This window comes from Hesperophylax consimilis, chromosome 7 (genome assembly GCF_061612785.1).
Source record: "Hesperophylax consimilis isolate HC1 chromosome 7, BYU_Hcon_1.0, whole genome shotgun sequence".
Classification (NCBI taxonomy): domain Eukaryota; kingdom Metazoa; phylum Arthropoda; class Insecta; order Trichoptera; family Limnephilidae; genus Hesperophylax; species Hesperophylax consimilis.
This window is the reverse complement of record NC_142842.1, coordinates 10175402-10195941: the sequence shown is the minus strand read 5'-3', so window position 1 is coordinate 10195941 and position 20540 is coordinate 10175402.

The following is a 20540-nucleotide window of genomic DNA, read 5'->3' as shown; positions in this document are numbered from 1 at the left end:
CTTGCTGTTAATTTTTAACGTACAGAATCAACGCCTTTTTTGTATTTGACTTTAAGTCTATAGACACTTCCAACAACCTGTCTTTAATATAAATTTCCAGAATAATTACGTTTTGCGACAAAGCAATTTGAAAGTGAACTTTATTCTAAGTATTTCGGTTCAAAAGGTTATTCTTGAAATTTAAATTCTTTGTTCACTCGAAGTGATTATAAACGTTGTTCTGCTTTCACATTTTATTTTTTAGCTTAATCTACTAGGAATATGAAATCAATCACTCAAGAAAATTTAAAAAATACCTTTTTGGTGTTTAGTTCCAACGATTATGGGTTAATTAACTAATTAAAATTTAAAATAACGTTTTATTTATTACTGATCAACTAACATTAAAAAAAAATTTGCGTAAGAAATAAATCAGTTTGATTAAGTTTTATAATAAACCCCACACAGGAGGCCCTCAGGAAAATAATAATGTCCCTCAGAGCCTATGTCATCTTTTGGGATGCTGTGTGAAAGGTCTTTTTTAAGGAAAGGATTGAGAGGAAGTTCTGGGAAGGTAAAAGATATGAGGGTTGGAAGCCATATACAAGTAAATCTATAATATCTTTTTCCCACTGCGGCTCAAGGCGATGGGTCGAGAGACGAGTTGGAGAGGTCAAGGGGTCTCCCCAAACCAGTATTTCCCGATCTGGCATGCCACGCAGCTGGTGGATAGGCACATCCTGAATACACTTCACCTGATGAACCCGAGCGCCCTTGTTAAATCACCAAACGTGGCGAACCTCTTGGGGTATTCTATGGCAGAGGTTTTGGTTATACCATAAATGGTTCGCAGGGCGACGGTACCCCGACACGCCTCCCAAATTGAATACGGTAAAAGTATACGGTGGTGGAATTTGATAAGGGGATATGAAAACATTGATTGATAAAACATGAAAGTCGGTAGGTGGCCGAGTTGACATCGCGTTTGGGTCCCACCCAGGCGTAGTGTGTTAATTCCTCAATTTAAAATATTGTCAGGTTATTCGTAACCCGGGAATCTTTGTCTTTCTTTTTAAAAATAAAAAATAAAAACACGAAGGACGAAAGTGAACTTATTGCAGTAGAAATGATTTCAAAAACATGAAGGGGTACGGAAACAATCAATATCAATAATTTTTGCTTACGTCCACATTGAACAGATAAGTATTAATAAACTCTTATTTAGTGATTTTAAATAATTTAATGGCTAACTATAAAATAAATTTGATAAAAATTATAAAAAAATAAGAGTTTATTAATAATTATCTGTTCAGAGTAAAAAATAAAGAAATAATAATACACGTATAATTTTTTCAGCGGCCCAGAGATCAATCATATTAAGATTTTTCTTAAATCTAGTTTTGAATACCTTTCCTGAAACAAATGATTTTAGTTGGGAATTTGGCCTATTGTATGTGAATGGACCAAGGAAAGTATGGGATCTCTGTCTGTAGGCTGTGCGAATGAAGGTTACTTGCAGAAGGCCCGTTGTCATACTATTATTACTGAGGTCGTGAGCAGTCTCACTTAAGTACCTCCTCAGTATCTCCTTAAGTCGAAGCTTAAGGCGATGCCATACGTAGTAATACAAAATCATGTGTTTTTGGTTTAAAAATTTGGTCGCCTAGAAATGTTTCACATGCTTTAATTAAATACTGCAAGTAGAATACATCTTGGCCTTTGATATAATCGAGTATTTTTTAGATCAATCTTTTTATAAGCCCAGAAAAAAATAGTGTATAAGGCCTATGAAAAGTGCTTTGAAGCTCCAAATCTCCTACTTACAAACCCATTTTTGGTTATGATTTTATTGTATAATGTGGCAAATTAAGTTATATATAAAATGATCGAAAAACAATTAAATGTTTATGCCTGAACATCCACAAAATAAAATAAAAGGTACTTTTTGCTATGTTTTTTTTTTAATAAATCAAAACAGGCGGATGGTGTTAAGCGGGGAATTTAAACCTTATCGCCATCTACGTAAGGGTTGTTATTGATAGCGGCTTAATTTAAAATATTACACGACGTAGTGCATCGCCTTAATGCTAAATCACTATTTTGATTCATCTTTATAACGAATTGGTGAACATTATGAATACTCAAAAATATGCTTTAGATAAATTGAAGGTTTTCCTATCGTTTTGTTTGGGTAGAATACAAATAAAATAATAAATTACTAAACAAAAAATATAAATGTGCAACACTAAAAAAAAAACCATACAAATTTATGAACGCGTAAAGGAAACAACTTTTTAAGACTATACAGTATTATAGCTAAGATTATCTGTGAAAGTTTCACTTGATTAACTTTTTTGCTTCCTTATAAAATTATTTAAAAATAAATAAAAACTAGTTTTGTATGTGAAACCGAACGATTCTAGACTCCGTTTGTCAAGCGATTTTAATGCCTATTACCTACAATATAAGGTATACCAAGAATATAAACATTTTTGGCTTGTTGCTTCCTCTTAAATAGAGGGCTTGACAGGTAGAGGAATTGTCCAAACAATTATCTACGCAAAATAAAGTATTTATTTATTATGTTTATTTTTTAATATATGTATTTACTGGCTATTTTAAAATGAACTGAAACACGTAAAAATGATTGAAGCTAATGTCAAGCATTTTGTCGTTATTTGGTGTGTTTACATATTTTATATTATTGTCTTGAGAAAGTAAACCTATACAAAGAAGATGTGCTTAGAAAATTATTGTGAGTGGAAAAAATAAACAAAACGTTTTTTCTTCGCCCCGGGTAATATTTTGTTGTTTCATCTCGAGCGGATAACTAACAATGAGAAGCTTTTAATAATTTTCTAGAAGTAAACTTATTATTCTTGTAAGTAAATTGCTCATACACGGTACTTAGTGCTAAATGGATTTACAAATAACAATTATGCTTTTATTTGGATAATTCTTTGCGTTAACTTGCGACAAACATATCTCTATAATATTATAGATAATCATTATACAGTTAGAAACCACAGTTTATTTCAAATACACCAAATGTATGAGTCACCATTCAGAATTATAATGTTTGCATGGGACGATTTTAGATCTTAATCTTCTGGCCTCAGGCATAATCTGTCAGAAGGTCGGAATGTAGATTTTTTTACAAAAAAATAGTCCTGACGTGTGCTGCTAAGGAGGTTAAGCAATCTGTTTCCTCACACAGCCGTTAGGAAAGGACGGGTCCCTATCCAATGTCCTTTCAATAAACTAGTACATCTGTAACTCTGTATGTTTGATTATGTTTTTATTTTCAAAATTGGAACTTCTTATTAGAACCACTTATCAGATCAGACAAGCGGTCAAGTAGGTACCAAAAATATTTTATGAATTAATAATTCTATATTCAAATGCGTATTTGTTTTGTTCACATCGTTGACAGTTTCTTAGATTAATTAATATAGTAAAGATACGTTACTGAGACGACGCGCGTGATTTTAACTAATCCAGTGGATATAATTTATCGACACGTTCGTGTTCTGTGTTTTATGAGCGGCTATCCTTTCCGCGGTGATTTTTTTGTTCAATTAGTAGGAATATAACGTATCTTGTGTTTTTATAATGTTATTGGATAGATTTTTTAAATGTACTAAAATCCGATAAGTAAATTTTTACTTTTGAATAGCTGATCCTGATCCTGAAATCCTTAAGCAAATATTTTTTTTTACCACTTTCAGCTTCACCAATCCTACAATGATAATATAGCGCGATGTTCACGGTTTTGCTCTATTAATTAGGTAAATCATTTTTTGAGAGATCTTTGCACGTGTAGTGGTGTACTGGAAGGATAAAATAACGATTATTAACATTTTAATGGTTGACGTTAGGAAGCAAATTCAACTGCGTTAAATATTTGCTGTACACATGAAATACAAAACTTACAAAGGTTTAAGCTTGGACGTTTATCCTAATATAACTATATTTTTATGATAACTTTGAGAGACTAGTGAAAATAAAAATAAAAATATCGAAAGTCAACTATTTTATATTATTTGTTCTATTGAAATCAAATATTACCTGATGTTAGTGATGTGCATGATTAAGATATCCATTTCAAAATTACCAAATGAAATACGAATATTTCGATTAAACTTTGATGAATATTTTTTTTTAATCGATTGAAGTACAATTTTTAGTCCCGATCCATTCGAATGTGGATTTGATTAATAACCACGGTTAATATTTAAGCGCGGAAATCACACGAAAGTTATGTAGGTATTAGTAGATACATACGAGTAGGTACAGGTAAATCATTTTTTGAGAGATCTTTGCACGTGTAGTGGTGTACTGGAAGGATAAAATAACGATTATTAACATTTTAATGGTTGACGTTAGGAAGCAAATTCAACTGCGTTAAATATTACAAAATATATATTGATTTGCTGTACACATGAAATACAAAACTTACAAAGGTTTAAGCTTGGACGTTTATCCTGTAAGTAGTTAAATAAGTAGTGTAAGCAATAATAAGTATTTTATAAATAAATAATATTTTATTAATATTATTCATAACTACTTGAGTACCGATGATAGTTGATGGTAATTATTTTGAAAGAATTCATAACATTTTTAATAAATTTAATAATTAATCAACGTCGCTAAGTTCCCAGTATTTTTTTCGGAATTTGTGGGGTAAGAGGAGACTGCTGGTGGTGATTCCAAACATTAATAAGAAATATTCAACTGTGTTCGAGCAATGAACTCGAAATATAATTCGATTATTTCAGTATTTTAGAGTCGAAAGTTTCGATTGTCATCACTACTGTAGAAAATGAATAATGGATTCCTAACGATTTCAATTTCATCAAATCTTTCATTAAATCTTGTGCCGAGTTAAACAGTGAATAAGAGTTACAACCTTATTCGAAATATATTTCTTTTGATTCGAAAATGAAGGCGGAATAGCGAAATTTAAATAAAGCGAAAATCTTGGAAATAAATTGCGCTGTTGGAACATTAGAAAATTCTTCCGTGAAATAATTTAACAATTTATTGTTTCTTGGTTGAACGAACCGATTTTCAAATAAATAAAGGCGAATTGTTTCAGTAGTATCCATGGATACAAGAGAGGTTTTGGAATCGGGTATTCTCAAAAACTTTGCTCGGATCTAAAGCACTTATATGTATTTATACAAATTGATCACTAACACTAATAAAACACATGTCTAAATATATTCGTTAACAATAAACTAGATTCCTTCTGATATCAAATTTAAAATCTGTTTTCATCTAGAGTGATTTTTTGTTTTTTTTTCTAACTAAAAACATTAAAAAACTAGGTATTGACAGTTTGGTTGGAAGGTGACATATGAAAGACAAAAAATAATGAAATGAAAAAAAACAACGAATAATTTTGGAAATCAACTACAGTTATGTTTATCACACAAATATCAGGTAATAACTCAATCTTAGGTAACATGTAAATTTGACTGTCCTTACGGGACAAACTTTCTCGTAGGACTGTGAAATATTTCTTTCTTAATGAAAAAAATAATGATTAATTAGTAGTAAAGTTATAAATATAGTTAAGTACATTCTACACACTACGAAATATGGAATAATATCTCTTAACTCTATTGCCTACACACTCTATAACTCTCTTCCAGATATGTATAAAAACAGCCAGCATAATCCAAAAATTCAAAGTAAGGCTTTAAAAGAAAATGTTTAAAAAACATATAAAAACGAAAATACGTAATTCTTATTTGTTGGACTTCGCTTTGTTTCTCTATCTCTTTTTCTATCCCCTGTATTTGTAATAGAGCATAATCAAAAAATTTCAAAAAATAACTTTAAAAAAAAAATCCACAAAAGCATTTTATTTTGAATAATATGTCTCCTACAAGAACTAGCTTGAATCTATTTACTGGTGCAGACTTACGGTTTCCGGCAGCTGATAATAACATTGTATTCCTTTAAATATTTTGTGTATTGGCTTTATCCTTTTTTGTAGCCTAATTCTATTACACTTTCTTGTGTAATGTCTGTGAATGTCCATGTTGTATATAATTTTGTTTGAAAAAGATTTTTGTTATAGGTTGTTATATCATCATATCATTGCATTCAAGGGCAGCTTTTGTTTCGCTGTTATCTAATTTAGTTAGTTTTGAAAATCTATTTCGCTCACGTATTATACTCATTACTCTACTTTGTAGAATTTACAACCTATTTTGATCTCTGTCATTACATAAGAAAAGAATCGTTGAGCAGTAGTCAAAAAGTGGAGCAATAATGGAGTTGGATATATTGATTTTACTTTATCTGGAATTTTTTTGACGAATTCTTCCCATAAAATAAATCTTCTGTATAATTTTCTTTTTTGCTTGTTAAAGGTTAGTTTGGAATCTTATGTCCAACTATCACACATTTTGCTTTTGTGTATTTAATTATATTGTTTCGTAACGCCATCGTTTCACGCTAGCTTCTCTCTGTCTCCGCCAACTATGGAACCAGGACTAAAACCTTTAGCTTGGGTCTGTGCATTGTTGTACGAATCGCCGAGTGCGGCAACAAGTTGGTGAAGGGCTTCATCCTTATCACGACGTGATAGTTCGATGAGCATAGATCGCTGTTTAAATGTGTAATACTAGTGATTAGTAGTTTATTTTTATTTTTTTTATATTAACTCCACACAGGAGGCCCTGAAGAAAATAATTTCCCTCAGGGCCTATGTCATCTTTGGGGATGCTGTGTGGAGGGTCTTTTTGTGGAGAGGAAGGAGTGAACATGGGTCTTGAAGAGTCCCATGTTGTAGGAGGGAGGAAACACAGAGGCCGGCAGTTCGTTCCACAGCCGAGCTGTTGAACTTAAGAACGAATCGTAGAAGCGACCCGTTCTCATGTGACAAATGTCAACTGTGTACAAATGTTGGGCGCGCGTTTGGCGTGTATCCCGACTACGCACCGGTGCCGAAAGGATCAATGACGCTAGTTCCTCAGAGCATCTTCCATTGTAATACCGATAGAACAAGGACAGCATACCTACCTGACGCCTGTGCTCTAAAGATTACAGTCCGTTTGTTAAGATTGGGGAATCTATAAAACGGACCGCCCGTTTTTGCACAGAGTCAAGGGTTTTTTTCAGGTATTTAGGGGCTCCGGACCAGAGATGGCTGCCAAATTTGACATTAGGGCGCACTTGTGATTTCTACAGGGTCAGCAGTTGTGTATTATTAAAGTATCTGCGGGCCCTGAACAGTACGCCCAGCTTCTGAGAGGCCGACTTTACTCTGGCTTCGATGGAGCCCCCGTACCTGAGCTGGTCACTTATAGTTATACCAAGTATATCAATGGAAGGCCTGTTCGGAAGATTGCTTCCGTTGAAGGAGACTAGATTATCATTTGGATCCCTTTTAGACGTAATCAGACAGGATTGGGTCTTTGAAACATTAAATTCGACGAGATTATTTTTACCCCAGGAGGAAATACTCTCGAGATAACCGTCCATTCTCTGCTTCAAAGCCCTCCGAGCCGTTGGAGTTTGTGTGCCCTTTGGGGGCTTGTCAAACAAAAAGCTATCATGAACTGTACTGTCATCCGCGTAACAATGAATCGGTGCACATGTCAAAAGGTCATCGATGTGCAACAAAAACAAAGTCGGAGACAGAACCGATCCCTGTGGGACGCCAGCATTTATGGAGTGTGAGGAAGAGGTGAAACCGTCAGCAACCGCCTGAATCGACCTATCCCTTAAAAAGTCAGCAATCCACGTACACAGGGATGCGGGAAGTCCGTAAGAAGGCAATTTGCTGACAAGTCCTCGGTGCCAGACCCGGTCAAAGGCCTTGGATATGTCTAGTGCGACCGTTTGTGTCTTACCGTGACGTTCCAGGCACCGCCCCCAAACATGCGTCACATTTTAACTGTGATTAGTGATTGTGATCCAACTACTTAACATCATCAAAGTGCGGGCCCGATTTTCAGCCACATCATCAAGATAACCAAAGCTGGTGAGTACAAAGGCGTAATACTTTGTATCTGGTTCATTGCAGAGCGATCCTGCAGGGATCACAGGTTTTCATTTGGCAGAGAAAGGATCTAATACTTTCATCTGACCCGTACATGGCGCGAGCTACTGTATCAATTATTTGTTCTTGAACTATATTATGTATAAAATCATGAGATATAGATATACCTAAATCATTTGTTATCCACCCCTGCCATAAAATCATACAAATTCCATTAACTTTAATAAGTGGAATGCACATAAAAAACATATTGTAAGAATGTTTGTTGAAAATTATTATTTATATCATTTTATGTAAATTACCTTTCTTTAGGCGATGAAAATATATTACGCTTAATTTTATGCAAACCCGAAAGCCGATAATGCATTTAATGATCTGCAACAAATAATAAAAAAAAAATTTAAAAAAAAACAAAAACTAATGAAGAAACGTGATAACGTGAAAAGTAATACATGTGATGAGACTTTAAACATAAAAATTCTGCGTAATATTTTTTAATTAATTATTTCTGTTAATCTATAACGATATTAAATTATTTATACGAGATAAAATGTTTTTTTCCAGAAACCTTGTCGGTACCTATTATAGTAGAATAAATAATATCTCAATAAGAGTATAATATAAAAATGTGTTTTCATTGAAACATTTACTTGTTTTTCTGCCTTGGAGGTTATCCTAAAAGATTCTAAACCAATATTCTAAATATGCAAGGTATAAAAGCCCTATGAAATTTATAGCAACGCTTACTGAAAACAGAGAACTTTCTATTGAAAATTTTGCAATGAAAAACTATAATTTTTTTGGATATGTACACCTATTGAGACTTTGTTCGAAAATATATAGCAATGTATTGTAATAAAATCAATAATATTAGAAAAGGAAAGGCGTACGACAATCTGAACTTTCGGCGAATGTCTGTTTATTCACTTTTTTTTATTTTCCAATTAAAACAAATTTCTTAGAACCTGTTCTTTTGCCAAGAAATATCAAACAACAGTCAAAATATCTGCATGGGCGTTAACATTTTCCCCTTATTTTTTGCCCGACAAATATAATCATATTTTCGTGAACGGTTACATGTACCCCCAAGTTCAAAATATATTTTCCTGAATGTTCTTTTCTACCCCCCTAGTGATAAACATTACGTTCATATTTGAAGTAATGCCAATTTAGTGATAATAACACGCCTGCTTCTACAGCAGCTAATGCATGGAAAATTTAGCTTAATTCATGAAACCAGAAAGCATCCCTTTTGCTGGCTAGGGTGGTAATGAAACGATATGTTATCATCCGCGGGGGTGTGGTGTAAGTGGGTGGTAAGGGTTGGGTGGGCATTGGCCGCGGGCTTGGTTTACAGTTTCGTTCGGCAAAGAGGGAATTTAACAGGAAAGGCTGCAAGGCAAATAAGGGTGAAAAATGTTAAATGATCCCCGCACTTCACGGAAACACGCGTCTCCAGCAAAATGAACACTAGATTTGGTTGGTTATGTATAAATAAGTAATACCTCAAATTTATTCATCATTGTCATTGTCAGTTATCTTGATTCCAGTGTTGGATAAAGACTACATTTTACTAGGTTCAAACTTTAGTTGGAAACACGCGTTTCAAGCGATGTGAATCAACGCTTTAACGCCGAGGTTTACTTATGAGTGTGTATGTATTTTTTTACCATATTCATCACAATCATCGTCAGTTTTTTTTTTCAATTATGGAATCAAATTTATAAATCTCCTTTTCAGCTCGCCACAGCATCCAAATTCAAATTTAAGTTAACACTTAAATTCAAAAGAAATCCAAGTTCATTGAACCTGAGTTGCACAGAACCATAAAATACATAATAACTCTAGAAGTGCCTTCCATACAAATTTTAATGGATATTAGGTTTAGTCCGATAGCCCAGCGCTCTGTCTCCTTGTCTCTTGCCTTACATCATAGATCTCTATTCTATTTGAATTTCGTAAACACAGTTTTATATTGAAAATGTTTGCCTCGATTAGGCAAATATTTAGATAATAAAACGTTCCAACAAGGCACATCTTGTGTTACTCTTTATATATTATATATATATAAGTGTAATTGTATTTTTGATTATGGTTAAAACATTTTTTTTTTTGTTATGAGTAAAACCTAAAATTGTAATATTTAATCATTGAAGACAATGTTAACGACTCTCAAAAGAAAAATGTGAAACAGCAAAAGAATTAAACTCAAGCTTCTTCCTTGCTGGGGAAGAACTATAACCACCGAGCTAAATCGACCATATCAAATAATGTAATTTTTAACAGTATCATACTTCTACTGAAAGCCAACAACATTTTCTTCACCACTTTATTAAAAAAAATCATTCTAGACTCGTAGAAAAGTCAATAGATGGCGCACATTAAAAAATAAATATATTTATCCATTTTTTTTATTGTTATCAAGTTTCATTTGTAGAACTCCATTTTAATTTTTATTTTTTATATATTCAATAATATTGTTATTGGGTTTATAAAAACGGTTTATTTTTAAACAAGTTCTGCTGTGTAATTATTATTACGCGTGACAGCTGTTTCGCCCTCTGAAGGCACAGTTTGATAATGCCTTCAGAGGGCGAAACAGCTGTCACGCGTAATAATAATTACACGGCAGAACTTGTTTAAAAATAATCTGTTTTTATAAACCCAAGAACAATATTATTGAATATATAAAAAATAAAAAAAATTTAAAATTTTTTTTTTTTAATTTAAATTTAAAAAAAAATATTTATCCCAGACACTGTCTAGATTGAATTTAGTTCTGGTAATAAAATTATGCGTTTTGACGATAAATTTGGTAGCTCTCAGCCGAATATGTTAATACGTTAAAATAGTCGAATTAGCTCAGGGGTCAGAGCACTTTCTCGGCAAGGAAAGGGTCCTGGGTTCAATTCCTAGATGTGATTGAATATTTTTCTCTCTTTTATGTTTCATTTTTTTACTATTTTAGAGTTGTTAATATTGTCTGAATTAAAATGGAGCAAAGATACTTTACAATTGAGAAAATTTGTGTATTGGAAAATCGATAATCGCAAAAATTCGCATGACTCCACTTTAGCTCAGGCAACCTCTTAAAATATTTTCTTCAAATGTTTCCCTTTCACCGGGACCAGACCAACAATGTGCTTCTGATTACACAAATGCCTTTTAGATGCGGAGATGAGAAGAACAGAATATATGAACCTGAATAAGTTTTTTGATAAGAATTTTGTGCTTTTTAAGCGTAAGGAGGTCTTGACATTTGAAGTACAATGAGTAAGTATAGATATATTTGCAAATGTTGATTTAATTGCAAAGTAAATTATAGATGGCGTAAAAAGACGACTACACACAGCAATGGATGATAAGGGTCGGGGAGGCGGTTACTCGGCCGAGTGACCTTTTCTGAACAGGTGAGAAGATTTTTTTTGGTATTAAGAAAAAAAAAAAAAAAAAAAAAAATGACATACAAATTCAATATTCCAAATAATGTCAGCAATCACTAACTAACCAACATACCGTTTCCCCGCAGGGGTAGGCAGAAAAGACATACCGCCAAACATCTCGGTCTTAGCACACACTCCTCGCCTCATTCACATTTATACATTGTCTCATACGTACTCTTCCATTATTCTGACTCTTTACATGGCCCGACTCAAGAATTTGGTTCACTTGATCGTGCCATGTCCTACTGGGGCGTCCCCGACTTACTCCTCCAATGATTTGGGCCAACGTTGGTGCCAACTCGCCAACGTGTGAACGCCGTAGCCAATGCTCTTGGCCAATTCACGAATCGAAAAAAACTATCATGTCGCTCAGACTTCAAATGAAAAATGGCACAATTTAAATCATTATAGTAAATTTTAAAAATAAAAGCTAATTTTTTTCGAGAATAAAAACCAATGAAAATGGAGGGGAAGGATTTGGGGAGGAGGAAAGTTGGGGAGTACCTGGATATTCAGATCTAGTCTCCAAACACGGTTAAAGCCATATATTGTATATTATTTTTGAATTAATGAATTGTAAAATAACACAAATTCATCAAATAAAATTTACTTGTGCACGCGATGATTTGATTTGATTGCTAGTCAAGAGTCATATATCTCGACCACGTATGCCATTAATTCAAGACGGATGTGGAAATTATCGTAGCCGCGACAATTTATTTGTGAAGCACGTAATTATTAATCATCGCAATTCTTACTCACGCAATAATCAATACCGTCTCCGCTGAAGAATGCATGTTGCGAACCAGGCAACGCGCAACGTGTGAATGCTGTTGCCGGGTTAGCACTTTGATGTGTGCTTGAAAACCGATAAAAATAGGGTTGACCGATCGACATACTTTCAGATTACTCAATTTCGCGCATATTTCCATCTCTTTCAATTCTTGCATACAATTAATTATCAACGTATAGATTGAATAACCATGGTGACGTTACGTCAAACTACCCCAATACAAATTTATAAAGAAAAACAGTTAAATAACTTAAATCAATTAGCAAGATATCAGAATAATATTCAAATACCGAAATTGAATACCTAGGATGTTTAAAATACCTAACTCAATCTAGGAATAACTTATGTGTTTAATTCGTAGAACTCCATTTAATTTTTTAAATAAATTTAAAATAAATCAAATTTAATAATGTTATAATAATTATTAAGTTCTGCAAGTATTTCTGTTATTTTTACAGTTTTTAATGTGACAGCTGTTTCGGCTTTTGAGGACAGTTTGATAATGGCCTCAAAAGCCAAAACAGCTGTCACATTAAAAACTGTAAAAATAACAGAAATACTTGCAGAACTTAATAATTATTATAACATTATCAAATTTGATTTATTTTAAATTTATTTAAAAAAAAATAGGAATAACTTATTTTGACAATCTTTCTTTAAATCTTAAAATTATTGCAAATATTCATGAATTTCCACTGTCGGTACTGGTATTATTTTTTTTTATTGATAAGTCTTGTGTTTTTCTTATTTCTTAACATTATTTTGTTATTACTTACTTGCATGATTTAATATGACGGCCGGCATAGTCCAGTGGTAACGCATTGGACTGCCATTCCGAAGGTCGCGGGTTCGAACCCGGCGTACGCAAATAAATTTTATTTGATTAATTTGTGTTATTTCACAATTAATTAATTAAAATAATATATAGTATATTTGCGGCACGTTCCAGAGTGGAAGATACTACCAGTATCGCCCTGGTGTAAGACCACCATTCAGAATTGAAACGTTGCTCCAAATGGCTTTAGCCATGTTTAGTGACTAGATCTGAATAGCCAGATACTTCCCCACCTTCCTCTTTCCCTTCCCCACTTACCTTCAGCCTCACAACATCGCCCAATTGGGGATGCCATAGTCTCACTGGCTCCAGAGGAGCAGTTATTTACTATAAAATAATAAAAAAAAATAAATATATATATATATATATATATATATATATATGTAATCGAGCTAGACCCTCACCAAACACAAGAGCCTTGTCTCTGTATTACGGTATTTTTATTTTCCTTTACAACACTGTATTATGTGTAAAATTGTATATTTTACTGTAAAAACCACAAATATTAAGTAATTACAATTTATTTTTACTAAATCTAAGGAGACCAGTGCCATTTTTCTCAAAATCTGCTGAGGAATTGTTGGTTTGTCTGTCGGGTACATATACGTTTGACTCCTATGTTTATGACATACCTAATGTTTTGAGATACGTGATGTTCTGACATACCTGATTTTTTGACATACCTAATGTTTTAAAATTCCTAATGTTTTAACATACATAATTTTTCGAGATACCTAATGTTTTGAAATTCCTAATGTTTTGACATACCCAATAATTTGACACACCAACTGGTTTGAGATAGATGATGTTTTGACATACCTAATGTTTTGAAATACCTAATGTTTTGTAAGATACCTAATGTTTTGTAAGATACCTAATGTTTTGTAAGATACCTAATGTTTTGAGATACACAATATTTTTACATACCTAATGTTTTGACATAACTAATGTTTCGACATATCTAATGTTTTGAGATACCTAATATTTTGAGATATCTGATGGTTTGTTGTTGACCGTGTGACATCCTTTCTACATGCCCAGCCATTCTAAATGTGTAAATCTTTTTATTTACAGCTATTTTAATAGTTTTACTGCCATGTGAATGCCAGTTATAATTTTCACCATCAGTAGAAATGTGGAATGGTGTTGTTTCACAAACTATTAATACCGTTAAAAATATGTGGAAGATTTGAATTGTATTTTTATGATTTTGATAATTCTACCAAAAATGTGTTATTTTAATATTTTCATTCATAATTATGGATTTCAAAAACGATCTAAATCCCACATTTCGAACGGTTCCAACTGCAAAAATACGAATAAAATGATTAATAAAAACAATTTTAGTACCTACTTCATCGCTTGTCTAATAGGATTTATACTTATTAGTTCTGGTTTTTATAGTTAAAAGTTCATTTAACTTGGATAACTTTACACATTTTACGAATTACGAAATTATCAATTTACACTCCCATGCACCGACAACCGAAATTGTTTAATTAAATTTAATAATAATAAAGTGAGTCATCGTCATTACACCAACCTCTAAGCAGTGTCTGAGTAAGTAAACGTACTTACAAAATTAACCATTAATTAGCAATCGCGTTGTGTTCTGTATCATAAACAAAAAGACTGCTGGAAATTTTCAATGGTCACATTCTGGTATACTTTTTTATAATAGGTTGATAAACATGAAAAGTGTCGTATATCAAAATGTGTACAGTGAAAATTTCTAGCTGCCTTTTTGCTTATCTTTATATCGGCTCGTATCTAACGCGCAATGCGATACAGTTATCAGTAATAAAATTGAGAGTTGATTCAAAGGGTGGGTAGAGGGCAGGAAGTTTTAATAAGAGAACGAATTATGCCTATGTTCCTATGTTTGTCTGTCTGTTTATCTGTCGCTATCGGGAGCTCATTTTATATTGAGTTTTGAATAATATGAAGATGAAAAAAAAACAAACTTATTTATTTAATAAATTGTTTATTCCTTTTGCGAACCTTCCGCGAAAAAACTCTTATTCTGGGTATTAAAATATAAAGATAAAAATTTATGTTTTTCAAAGAAATTAATGCCGGGAGCAGGTATTGCTTATTTGTTTTAATAAACAAATTACAAATCACAAGTATTGCAGTATAAATGAAGAACAAGCGAATGTTAATGAATGTTTTTACACGGAGAAAACTTCCCGAAAAAAATATTTCTATTTTATTAAAACATCTCTTCAAATTATTCGTATTCTTGTTAAACACGGAATTTAAGGACATTAACGTATCCTAAAAACTACATAAAATACCAATATTTAGTAACGATGTCCGAACATTAATAACAAAGAAAAAAAAAAAAAACATTAATAATTAATAACACAGAATTATTATATATCGTTCGTAAAAGTTTCTCAGTTTTTTATATTTCGTCTTGATACCTGTATTATTAAGACCAACGCAGGTGAATGAACACGTGTTTCGATATTATCACAAATTTACCAACACTTTATGAGGAAGCGGCTTACAGACCCGGTTTAAACATGGTGTAATTTGAAGAAATTTTCAATAAATCAACATTACTTATTTTTCTGCGTGTATATCGAAGACAATGGAACCTTTACTAACGCGATATGTTGTGAGGTTGCAGGAAGTGGGGAGAGCAAAGAGGAAGCTTGAGAAGTACCTGGCTATTCAGATCTGGTAATTAGAGAGTTTTCTGACCATTTTTAGATATGAACCTATCAGGCGCAATCCCTTCGTACATGCTTTGGATGCGGCGCATCTCTGGTATTATAAAATAATAAAAATACCTATTATTTATTTTTTCCAAGTGAAAAGCTTTAGAATTATTTATTCTGGGCGTTATCAGCACAGCTGAGCACTGTGGCACTTCCCGTCCTCGGAGTCTTAACCTAATGCTACGTATTATACATCCTCGAGCCGAACTGCCGAACTGAACTTCAACTTATGGGAAAGAAACTAAACAACCGCAAATGGCGCGAAACGCCGCAAATTCGTGGTGCGTTTCGCGTTTCGGTTTTCAACTGTATACGTACAATAACACACAACGGAAAGACGCACGCGCGAAGCGAGTCGAAATACATAGGTATACTTAGGTAGAAAACACAGATGCCAGTAACAGTAACAGACTTGATTCTTTGTTTATTTCGCATCCACAAAGGACAAAGGTATTAGAATTTCATACACGCGCATTCAGTCCCGTCTGCCTTGGTCCTTGAATATAATATAAGCATTCGGTAAAAGCATCCGATATCCAGAAAACGAGCTTAATATATGTCGGTATAATGCACAGAATTGTATACCCTATTACAAATCGAGTGGATTGTCACTGATGACTGCCTACAAACATTATATTATTATATGAAAAAATGTTAAAAAACGTCACATAATAAATAGACATAGACTAATCACTATATATATATCTTCCATTATTCTAATTATTGCTCATACACTATTGAAACATACACAACAGTTCAAGTTCGACTCTATCATAAGATTGTAACAATTAAACATCACAAATTAAAACATTAATGAGATATGTTATAGACATAGACAAATCACACACTTACTTTCACATATTTTTGGTTTCTTGGAACGGGCAATTGGCCTAGTTAGGAACCAATAATTTCGACCTGATAAGGTACAATAATCTATAATCACTAAAAATATTTTAATTATATCTTGTATCATATTGTACTATGTGTAAATCTAAAGGAATAAATAAAATAAATAAGTAAATGTAAATAAATATATCTTTCGATTACCTATTAAATTAAGGGTCTGTAATTCTTAATTTTGCAGAACATAAAGGATTTATAGAACTAATTTAATATATTATTTGTGTTAGTCATTGCATCTTGTAAGAGTGCAAGGCTGATTTCAGCGTAATGAGTAAGATTAAGAAAGGGACTCGTATATGGTGTGGGCATGTAGACCGAATGAGCGAAGAAAAGAGTGTAATGAGAATATATGACGCAAATGCGAATGATAGCTGAAGTCGGAGATACCCGAGGAAGACATGGCGCGATCAAGTGAATAAGATACTTGAGTCTGGCCATGAGTCAGAATAAAAGAAGAGAACGTATGAGACAATGTATGAATGTGAATTAGGCAAGAAGTGTGTGCCAAGACCGATTTGTTAAGCGGTCCGTCCTCTCTGCCTACCCCTGCGGGGAAACAACGGGATGATGGTTGGTTAGTGAGTTAGTTTTAGGTTGGTATATCTGTACATATTGTCCAGCATCCATCATAACCGACCGCAACTGCTACCTACGAGTCAAACGGTAGTCATTACCAGTTACATTACCGCCGGGTATGCGGCATTGTGTCAACGGTCAATGCGGCATCGTTACGCAATAACTGTACCGCCTTCATGATCCTATACTATCATAATTAGTGTTTGAGTTTATGGTACGTAGAAAAATTCAGTTACCTTTTAACAAATGTTTTTTTTTGATAAGTTCATCAGTTAGCAAAAGTTTTACAAAGAAAGGCGGATATAATTTGAGCTTCTCACTGACAACGAGAATAATGTTGATTTTTTTAGACAAATACAGAAAATGAAAAAGAGAACTGCTGCACAACACCATTACGAATATCTAGAACCAAAGCTAATTAAGGATTTATCTGATGTAATAAAAATTGAGAAAAACTATTCCAATATTTTTTTAAACTTATGTAGTGCATATTGATACTTGATTTTATTCGAAAATATGAATAAAAATACTGTATCTTAAGGCGATGCCATACGTAGTAATACAAAATCATGTGTTTTTGGTTTGAAAATATGGTCGCCTAGAAATTTTTCAGATGCTTTTTTTATTTTTTTATTTGGTACAATATTTTTTACATTTCAAAGTTTTCCAGTTATGTTGGCTTCACTGGGTGGCTTGCCCGTGCTGAGGCCTTCATTTTATAATATGAAAATATAATCTAAATACAATCTACAATATAAGATAAAATAATACATTTAATATATAATCTTGTTTGTTTGTGAGTGATGTGTGTTTATATTAGTTTTGTGTGTTACGTGTAGGTTTTATTTTTATTTTATGATTAAATTATTAATAATTAATTATTTATTTTTTTTTGCTTTAATTAAATACTGCGAGTAGAATACAACCTGGCCTCTAAAATGATCGAGTATTTTTTAGATAAGCCTTTTTATAAGCCCATAAAAAAATAATGTATAACCCTGTGAAAATTGCTTTAAAGTTCAAAATCTCCTACTTACGATCCCATTTTCGGTTATGATTTTATTGTATAGTGTGGCAAATTAAGTTATTTATAAAATGATCGAAAAAAAATTAAATATTTATGCCTGAACATCCCCAAAATAAAATAAAAGGCACTTTTTGGCCATGTTTTTTTCTTGCATAAATCAAAACAGGCGGATGGTGTTAAGCGGGAATTTAAAACTTATCGCCATCTACGTAAGGGTTGTTATTGATAGCGGCTCAATTTAAAATATAACACAACGCAGTGCGTCGCCTTAAAACAAGGGAATAGTGGTTACTATGGTAAAACAGGAATCTATTATTATTGTTCAATTAATAAATTAGAGAGACATTTATTGACAATATTAGTTGCTAGTAATATTGAATATATTAATAGATTAATTAATAAACAAATTTGTGTATTCTTTTACTGTTATTTTTCTGTATATTTATTTACTGTTCAATGTTTCTAATATTTTAGCTATCTGGAAAAATTTTGTGACTATACCTTCTATCCCCAGTTATACCCGAGAATACTTCGATATATAACGTTACGCAACGAATTATTATTTGTATATTTGCTTTATATTTTTTATAAAAATTAAAAGGCTTCCGAGAACATGATGCGCTTCCTCCCTTTCAAAGTTACCGTTTCGAACAGAAAGGTTTTTGCAGCCAAGGCATCGTTGATTAATTGATTGTCTTGTAAACTGCATCGGTATGAACTGTTCCTAACTGCCAGGAGTCAATGGGAATATGGTATCTCCAATTGGGGTATGTTGTGAGGTTGAAAGTAGTGAGGATAGGAAGAAATTTTGAAAGATAAGGGTGGGGAAGCATCTAACCATTCAGATTTGATCACTAAACACGGCTAAACTCAATTCAAGCAACGCTTCATTTCTGAAACCTTTCACCAGGGCGATACTGAAAGTATCTAGCACTCCTAAATATACCATTTATTTCATAAATTTTGTAAAATAACAAATTAATAAAATAAAATTTACTTGCGAACTCTGGGATTTAAACACGTAATCTCCGGAATCGTAACCAAGAATCGTAACCAGTCAAATGTTGGCAATTAATGTATGCGTCAACTGGAAAAATTCACAGTTTTTTTTAATTTTTTTTGCATTTAACTCTCAAGAAAAATCCGTAATCTTTGAAATTGAGATCCCACAAGTCCCAAATTGTATCGTAATTCAAATTCAATATCTGGATATCCAGAAAAATCCCTTTCATTTCGCGTGATACGTGCGTGACACAAAGCAGATCATTTCTATTCAAAACCAACCCTCAAATAATAAACCTTAAACGGAAGTCGATATTATATTCAAATCTATGTAATATTATATTACTGGGCAAAATCTAACTGACCCTCTTGAGATGGGGCCGTAGCTCGGAGCCACCACAGTAGGCTTTTTACCGTAACATAGTTTTATTATTTTAAAATTCTTTAAAAACTAATTAGCATTGAAAGTGTATTTGAAAAACGCTTTCACTAATCGTTGAGCGTTTATGCTAAAACAATTATGAAATCTGTCTTAACGGGTTCAACTCTTGGTTCAAACACTGTAATTGATTTTATTTATTTGAAGGGGTGAGTTTTATTAATTAACGTTAGCAAATAAATTTAAGCTGTAATTTTAAACGTAGGCATAAATGGGTGTTTGATATTGTAACCAAAAACGGATTTGTACTTTTCCATTTATTCCTTTAAATTTATGGGGAAATTTTTTTTCAGTTTTTCATTTTTATAATTTATGTGTAACCCATGAAAAATTACGGGATTAATTTTCCTTGGGGTTAATATATTTCAAAGGAAGAAAATTACTTTTAGAATGTTAGTAAACTCGAATCATCACTATTATTTTTAATGATAAACTAATGTTTATAAGACAAGGTTTTATGCAGAGCATAAGCCAACTGGAATTGAACCCGTATCTTCTGGTGCATTTATTTTTACTCAGGAGATATTTTCAATTTGTATTGATATTTTGGGCCACTAATTATTGTTTATAATTATTTGATATCCTTTATGCTATGCATAAAACCTTGTCTTATAAGCATTAGTTTATCATTAAAAAATATTTTCGAGATCTTGGGATACATGATACAGAGCAAAGATTTGGGGTGGGTTATATATATATTGTGCTATTTCTCAAAAGTAAAGAAAGTTTTATTGAAGCCTGAATAAAATTCAGTAATAGTCTTGTGATATCACCACACCCAGATTGATTAGGCAGACGAG